An 8,497-nucleotide genomic window follows, 5' to 3' on the forward strand; every position below is an offset into this window, starting at 1 on the left:
ATTATTTATTTTTAAATCTTTGTTAATCCCACAACTCAGAAAGTTAAATGCTAAATATCATCTTTACACCCAGGGAAACAGTTTATACTTAATTTATTTAAAAAAATCACATCTGTAATACTTCTGTGTCATTGTAAATTCTTTAAGGGAATGGTGGATGAGAGGTCCCTAAACAGAGTCAAAAGCTGTTCTCTAACTAAATAGCTAACGTCAATTCTCTTAGTGACCTTGAACACATTACTTGTAATGTCTGCAAGGGTATAATAACTATGACTTCATTTAGGCCAAATAAGTGCTTTTGCAAATGTTGACATAGTCCTAATTGCCCAAACCTTTTACTAATATTTCCCTAAGACATCATTTTTCATTTAGCCAATAAATAGAAGCACTTGTAAAATGTTTGCTGTAAAAACAAAAAACAAAAACAAACAAAAAAACAAAAAAAAATCCACCCCTGCTAATAAGTGTTTCTGTCAAAAGAATTAAAGAAATCATTTCAAATTAAATATGACCATACATAATTCCAACACATTTTAACTATTAAGGTAGGTCCAAATAAATTGTCTCCTTCTAAAGCCAACGGAATTTTTTTGGTGGGGGAGGAAGAAGGGTAAGAATGTCAAATGTATTTGGGGCTCAATCAAAATAACAAAGTTGACCCACAACATTCAGTCTTGTTTCTTAGGCCTACTGAAAGTTGATACGCTCCGGTTTCATATCACCACACTCCAGAGAATCTCTAGACATCATATCTAATGTTTCAATGAAGGACAATTACTTTGGGACCACAAGACCTGGAAGTGGAAGGCCTGTTTGTTTCAAGGTTCCAAGCACTACTACCAGAGGTATGCCATTCGAACCTGAATTCCAGTCACTTCGATGCAGGTCAAATAACACCTGTCCTATCCTCTTCAAAAGTCGTCTTAGAAAGCAAGTCTAATGACATAATGCAGTGCTCTGTGAACTCCAAAGCAGGGTACAGGATGCCGACAGGAGTTTGCATGGTACCAGTGAACAAGGCACCGCATCCTCTTTAATCTCCTCCCGTTATAAACCAACAAACTGGTACAGAGAGTGGTAACAGCAATCAGTTTAGGAAGCTCTGAAATAGGTTTTAATCTACTCAAGGAACTCCTGCACTGTTCAAGGCAGCATGAGTCACTGTGTTTCCGCGTTCCGGGTGGTCTTCGAATGGGGAGATTCAATTGTACAAGTGCACGATGATTCAAAAAGGAAAAACCAAGTAAGTAAAACCCTCCCTTGCCCTCCAAGTTCCTCTACAGCTAAAATACTTTCTCCTCCTCCCTTTGAATTCCAAGTTCCTAGAAGAAACTTGCTCTTTATGCTTTCTGACTCTACTTCTCACCACTCGTTCATTCTCCCTACCAGAGGGAATCTGGTTCTTCACCAGCTGCAACTGCAGAGGCAAAGGTCATCAACAACTTCCTTCTTGATAACCCCAGGAGACTTTTCACTCCACACCCAACCTGCCCTCTCAGCGGTATTTGACCTACTGAACATCACGCTCCCAAATACACTGATGTAGCCTTTTCCGGTATTTCTCCTTTATCTCTGCATGCTCATTTCAGTCCCCACTATGAGCTCCCCTTTCCTATGTTCATATCATAAATGCACACATTCCTCTGTTTTCCCCCATAACCCTTTTATTTAGTTCCTCCTCTTCTCCATTTCTGTGGCTTCAGCTACAATCCACGTGGTGGATGAGCAACAGATTACTCCCCTAAGATCTAGACCCACAAATGCAACTGCCTTTTGGATGTCCCCTAACTCCTAACATGCACGAACCCAGCTCTTCATCTTACCCTCAACCTGCCCCTCCTCCTGACATTGCCCATATAGCGAAGGACATCATCATCTGCCCCAGAAAATGAACATCATCCTTGACCCTTCTGGCTCCTTCACCCACACCTCCATCTGTCAAATATATCCATTCCTCTCTTTCCTTATTGCCTTAGTTCAGACACCACCACCAGTCTTCCCTTCAGTCTTGCCCTCCTCTCATCCAGTCGCCACACTACCACCTAAGTGGCCTTTCTAAAATTAAAACTCTGGGGCGCCCGGGTGGCTCAGTCGGTTGAGCGTCATGATCTCTTGGTTTGTGAGTTCAAGCCCCATGTCAGACTCTGTGCTGACAGCTCAGAGCCTGGAGCCTACCTCGAATTTTGTCTCTCGCTCTCTCTCTCTCTCTACGTATATCTCTCTGCTCCTCCCCCACTCACGCCCTATCTCTCTTAAAAATAAAAATAAATAAATAAATAAATAAATAAATAAATAAACAAACAAACAAACATAAAATTAAAACCCTGCTGTCTTCTGGAAAAACCATACACTCCTTAACATTGCCTGTAAAAGCTCATGTCCACTTACTTTCCCAGGCTTATCTCTTGAATTTCCCCTCTCTTCTCTCTACCCCACAACACACAGGGACACAACTTGGCAAATGTGAATTCAGCCTTTGGGTCTCTGCTGAAGTATCACTTGTTCCCTGACCTCCCATGTCCATTTTGGACATCCCTCTTATGTGTCCCCATAGCATCCTAATTTCCTCAATTATAATGCTTTTTATGCTGTGCAAAATGGCCTGTTTACTTGTCTGTTTCCTCCACTAGACCGTAAGTTTCATGAAGGCAAAGACTATGACTGTTTTAGTCAAGGTTGTTTTCCTGGCCCCAAGTACAAGAGCTATGTGTCATGGTACAAAACAAGTGCTCAATTCTTACTTGTTCAGCCAATGAATCAATGAATCCCTAAAGGTGGAAGAGAAGTTGTTCTGGAAAGGCTAAAGTGCTGATAAAAATGGATCAAGATCACGTGGGAAAAGATCATTTAGTTAATTTCCTGGAGCATTAAAAACTGCTGGTTACAGTGCTGATGTTTTCTAACCTGCAATACATGTTCCCTATTCTCTGGCTAAAAAACTACAAGTAAAGTGGATATTTAGCAATTTCCCCACTAGATAAATGTCCACAAGTAAACTTGATAATGCAGAACAAAGCAGCTTTAGTTTGTACTGAATTATAAATTGGTTTCACTAATCAAGATAACTGGACAAATAAACTTCTACAGTAGTCACAAACATGGCATGTAATCAGAGAATCCAATCTGAAACTCATAACTCAAATTAACAGTTAGTGTGTATGAAAAATAAACGAAATGTTAATGAAAATAGCATGCCTGACATCTTAATACAATGGCCTCTATAGTTTAACTTTGGGTTTTGCTCATAACTCACATTGCCATCAAGATTAATTACACCCTCAGAACACATACAGTTCTCACCTTATTGTCAGTATGAGGGTTAATTATGTGGACTTTTTATTGTCTGTCTGGTAATAGCCACAGGAGCCAATGAAATAGAGCAAACATAATGCATGGAATTTACTACTGGTGGTCATTTTTATCATAGTGTCACTCAGTACTCAGGGCTCTGAATTATTTAGCTTGCATCTAAGCTGGAATACAGTTCAGCTACTTATAAATCAAATACAAAATACACTTTAAAAGAAAAAGAAAAAAGAAAAAAGCAACCCCTTGCTAACCATCCCTCCACACGGTTTCTTTTAAGGGATTAACACTTCCTCATGAAGAAAATCAGCATTTGGCTAGTGCCAATGGGGCAACTGGCACTGTCTGGATGTTTCTGTGGATGTGAAAGAATAGAGCAAAATGAAATTAGGAAAGGGAAGCAGTGGGGAAAACGAAAGAGCAGCATTGCTCTAGTGCTCCTGGAAATTGTCTAGAGATGGAGAATCCTAAAACATCTGCCCAAATGATCTAATCTTTTCCAGGTTCCTGTTAAAATCAGGTCTTCTGAAACTAGTAATTAAAGTAGCCCCTAGGGAGCCTTGGTGGCTCAGTCAGTGAAGTGTACGACTCATGATTTCGGCTCAGGTCATGATCTCGTGGGTTCATGGGATGGAGCCCTGTGCGCTGTGCGCACAGAGCCTGCTTGGAATTCTCTCTTCTCCTCTCTCTCTCTGCCCTCCCTTGTTCGTGCGCTCTCTCTCTCTCTCAAAATAAATAACCGTTAAAAAAACAAAGTAGCACCTATCTGCCTGCCTGCTTCTTAAATATGTAAATTTATAGCTTGCCTTCAAGTATTATGGGAAGGTTGCAAACATGATTAAACTGAAATAGAGTATGTCAAATATCTGATAAATATTCAATGAATAATAGCTTTGAGTGTTTCCTAATGTATCAGATGTTACCAACCCAGGCCAGCTTTGTTTTCCTAGTCATAATATGCAGATGTCTTTCTTTTTGCAAATGGTTACATATCCATTATAGTTCTTTGTTTTCCACTTGGATTATTATCCTGGGTCTATACCCCAAAGCCTAAATTCCAACAATCTATGAGAAAACAAAGCTACATTAAACATTTGTGGACATTAACTTTAAAAATATTTCTGGGGCATCTGGGTCGGTTGAGCATCCAACTCCTAATATCAGCTCAGGTCATGATCTTGTAGTTCATGAGATCTAGCCCTGCTCGGACTCTGTGCTGACAGTGCAGAGCCTGCTTGGGATTCTCTCTCTCCCTCTCTCTCTGCCCTGCTCTTTCTCTCTCTCTCTCAAAAATAAATACACTTTAAAAGGTATTTCTAAGTTCCTTTGGATAGATTGTTAGAAGTAGAAGTATTAGGTCAAGGGGTGGGGGCATTAGTGAGGCTTTGCATACATTCAGCAATGAGTTTTATAGAAAGGTTATACCATTTGCTAACCCCTCAAGCATTTGAGAGTGTCTGCTCCGCTGGACCCTAACTAATGTGAAGAACTGAAATTTTTAACAATATGTAAATTTTAAGAGCTGGAAAAAATGGGACCCTGCTGTTATTCCAATTTTCATTTCTTTGATTAATGGAAAGAGAATGTATTTTTTTTTAACGTTTATTTATTTTTGAGAGAGAGACAGAGCATGAGTTGGGAAGGGGCAGAGAGAGAGGGAGACACAGAATCTGAAGCAGGCTCCAGGCTCTGAGCTGTCAGAACAGAGCCCGATGCCAGGCTTGAACTCATGAGCCATGAGATAATGACCTGGGCCACCCAGGCGCCTGTAATGTGTATTTTTGTACATCTATTAGCCATTAATTTCCTCTTCTATGGATAGTCTGTTCCTGTCTTTTGCCCAATTTTCTGCTGAAGTCTGTATTAGTTTTCATCTTTCTGTTTCTTAAAAGTAGGTTCCATGCCCTGCACAAAGCCCAGTGCGGGACTTGAACTCACAACACTGAGATCAAGACCTGAGCTGAGATCAAGAGTTGCACACTTAACTGACAGCCACTCAGGTGCCCCTGTCTTAACTTTCTATTGCTATATAAAAAATTTCCACAAACTTAGTAGCTTAAAGCACCACCTATTTCTTAAGGTCAATGCTGAAGGTCAGAAGCCTGAGTAAGCTTGACTAGGTTCTCTGCTCAGGGCCTCTCTCAAGAGACTATATTCAAGGTGTTGCTGGCCAGGCTGGGCTCTTAGCTGAAGACTCTGGTAAAGAACCCAGTGCTAAGCTCATTCAGGTTGTTGGCACGGTCCAGCTGCTAGACTGTGCCCCTACATCTGAGGTTCCAGTTTCCATGCTGGGCCAACTTCAGCAATTCTAGGCCTCCTGCATTCCTTCTCAAGTGTCCCCTCCACCTTCAAAACAGCAACAGTATGTTGTTCCTCCTCAAGCTTCAAATCGTTTGGATTTCACCAGCCAGAGAAAGCTCTCCACTTTTATGGACTCCTGTGATTAGACAAGCACCACTCTGGTATTTTCGCCATTTTGAATTCAACTGTGTCACAAAATATAATATACTCAAAAGAGTGATATTTCATCATCTTTATAGGTTGCATGGATTAGGCCATCCAATCTTGGTACAGGGGCATTTTTAGAATTCTGCCTGCTATAGAGTCTTAGGTGTTCTTATAACATGTTCATGTCTTTATGATAAACCTTAATTGCATGAATTTACTAAATAAATGAATCTTACTGATGACTGTAAGAAGTTGCATTTTCACAATGACAAAGGCAACTGTGGACGGTGCTGCTGTGTGCTAATAAGAACTTTGAATACCGGGGCACCTGTGTGGCACAGTTGTTAAGCATCTGACTTCCACTCAGGTCATGATCTCACAATTCGTGAGCTCATGCCTCGCTTCGGGTGAACACGAGCCCCACTTTGGGTAAAACATGAGCCCTGGGTGAGCTCCACTTCTCTCTCTCTCTCTCTGTGCCCTCTCTCTCTCTCTCTCAAGGAAAAAAAAAAAAAAGAAAAATTTTAACACCCACCTTTGCCAACACTGATATTTTTTTAAATTTTTAATTGTGGGAAAATACACATAAGATTTGCCATCTTAACTACTTTCAAGTGTACGTCAGTAACATTCACACTGTTGTGCAACCAATCGGTAGAACTCTTCATCGTGCAAAACTGAAACTATACTCATTTAACAAAACTCTCCATTTAGCCCCTACCCCAGCTTCTGCAATCACCATCCTACTTTCAACACAGGTTTATTTTATGTATTTTTCAAATCAATGAAATAGTTTATTATTTTTTAGTAATCTCTACACCCAACGTGGGGCTTGAACTCATGACCCCAAGAGTCACATGCTCTTCTGACTGAGCCAGCCAGGAGCCCTTTAAGTATTCCTTAACAAACGTGTGTAGCAATTATTACATGTGCTGTTCTTAACACTTTAAAAATATTAATTCATTTGATCCTCACAACCACCCTATGAGAGCAGAACTATTACCAAACCCATTCTACAGATTGGGAAATACGGCAGGTAACTTCCCACGGTTACACAACAGGAAGGTGCTACACAGGAACTGAAATCCAGGTAGTCTGGCTTTATAGTTCTTGCTGTGAACCATCACATTGTGAAAATATTCATTTTAAAGACAAACTCATAAGGCATTAGTATTATTTCTTTGATGTGCTTGATTTCAAAACACTTCTCTACATGCAATTTAATCTAATACTCTACTAACTCAAAGTTAGATTATGTGACCAGAGAGACACATCTGTATACAGCCCAATTTTTGGTGAAAGCATTTTCTTGAAGCTAATGAAATGAAAACTGGCTTGTATTTGATTACAGACACAACAATTAAAATTTACATGCAGTCGATTTATAATAAAATACCTTATGAATGAATATAAATTGCAATTCACCATGACTACTGAAAATACTAAAGAAAAAAAAGGTGTTTCTCTTTTCCAAGGAGGAAAAAACAAAAGAAAGGAAAATAAACTTCCAAATAAGTTTACAACAGCATAGCTCAATCTCAGCTTGACCTGGTAAATTCAAATCTGCCCTGCTTTGCAAGCTATAAATCTAGACCAATATCCATTTGCCATTCAACCATATACCTCAGTAGACAATTTTATTTGTTGAGTGGGTCTGAAATGTCCTCATCCTGGTGTTTTAGCATAGTAACCCTCTCACAGAGGCCCAAATCATGCTTGTCATCAGCCACACAGCGTCCTTTACTATACATGAGAAATGAGCGTTGTCAACAGAAGGAACAATCGTTTCTCTAGAAGCCCCGGCGTGATGTGAGTTAAAAGCTCTGCTGAGGTTTGGTTTCTAGGACCCAGGAAGCAGGGAGACTAAAAACAGCGCACAGAACAGGATGTGCTATTTCAACTGCCTTCTGCTTATATACCTGATTGATAAAAAATAAGCAGACAATGCATCGTGTGATCTGCCCACACCCATTATCCACTACATTGCAGCGCAGTCTCCAGCAGGAACTAAAAGCCAGAGTACGGAAGAAAGAGCAAAATCATCGCAACCCCAGGGATACCCTCGGATATGTGTTACAATGTTGTCATCCCCACACCCTTCCCCCACTGGCCAGCCAGGCAGCACAGACGCAGGCAGATGCTCACCTGGCCGCGGGCTGTTTCTCTGCCTTCACCTACGGGGCCTGCAGGCTACTCCTGGCCGGGGCGCGGCTTCGGGCAAGCCCGCCTCACCGTGACAGCCCGTCTGGCCGCCGACCATCCCAGCCCGGCCGTCTGTTTACAAGCGCTTCTCGCGGTCCCACTCTTAAATGCTTCCCCCCAGCCACCCGGGAAGCGAGACCCGGACACACAAGGTTCCAGGGTCTCAAGGACTCGTCTTTTTTTGCCCAAGGAGCCAGCGGCCCGGGCGGGGCCTGACCGCACAGCCAGGCCTTATCTCTGCTTCCTTAGACAAGATTTTTATCACACACGTTTTGAAAACAATGGCGTATGCCGCAGAGTCTCCGCACGGCTCCCCCCAACGCCCGAATGAATATTTGCAATGGTAAATTTTCACTTGGGACAGACACACAGGATTGGACCTTTTTTTTTTTTTTTTTTGCAGCTCCCTAAGAAAATTACTCATATAAGTTCTTTCTGAAAATGGGACTATTACAAGCTGGAGATTGCTTCTCATTTCATGTTTGGAGCTGCGGAGAAAAATCAATTTTCACTGTCCTTTCATGTTGTAGACAGCAGGTTG

At 41.3% G+C, this 8,497-nt stretch overlaps 1 protein-coding gene across 8 annotated transcripts in view; it reads right to left on the minus strand.

Moving 5' to 3' along the window:
• PLEKHM3 (pleckstrin homology domain containing M3) overlaps positions 1–8,178 on the minus strand; it is a 200,404-nt gene extending 192,226 nt beyond the window's left edge. For 4 of the 8 annotated variants that reach the window (XM_030324422.1, XM_030324421.1, XM_030324429.1 and 1 more), the window contains exon 1: positions 7,900–8,177. The gene's annotated coding sequence lies outside the window, so the exon portion shown is untranslated. Of the gene's footprint in view, positions 1–7,899 lie in introns of all 8 variants that reach the window. The other 4 variants (XM_030324430.1, XM_030324432.1, XM_030324425.1 and 1 more) reach the window with 2 other exon arrangements.
• Positions 8,179–8,497: the final 319 nt, after the last annotated feature.

The sequence above is a fragment of the Lynx canadensis genome, chromosome C1 (assembly GCF_007474595.2).
Source record: "Lynx canadensis isolate LIC74 chromosome C1, mLynCan4.pri.v2, whole genome shotgun sequence".
In the NCBI taxonomy this organism is placed as follows: domain Eukaryota; kingdom Metazoa; phylum Chordata; class Mammalia; order Carnivora; family Felidae; genus Lynx; species Lynx canadensis.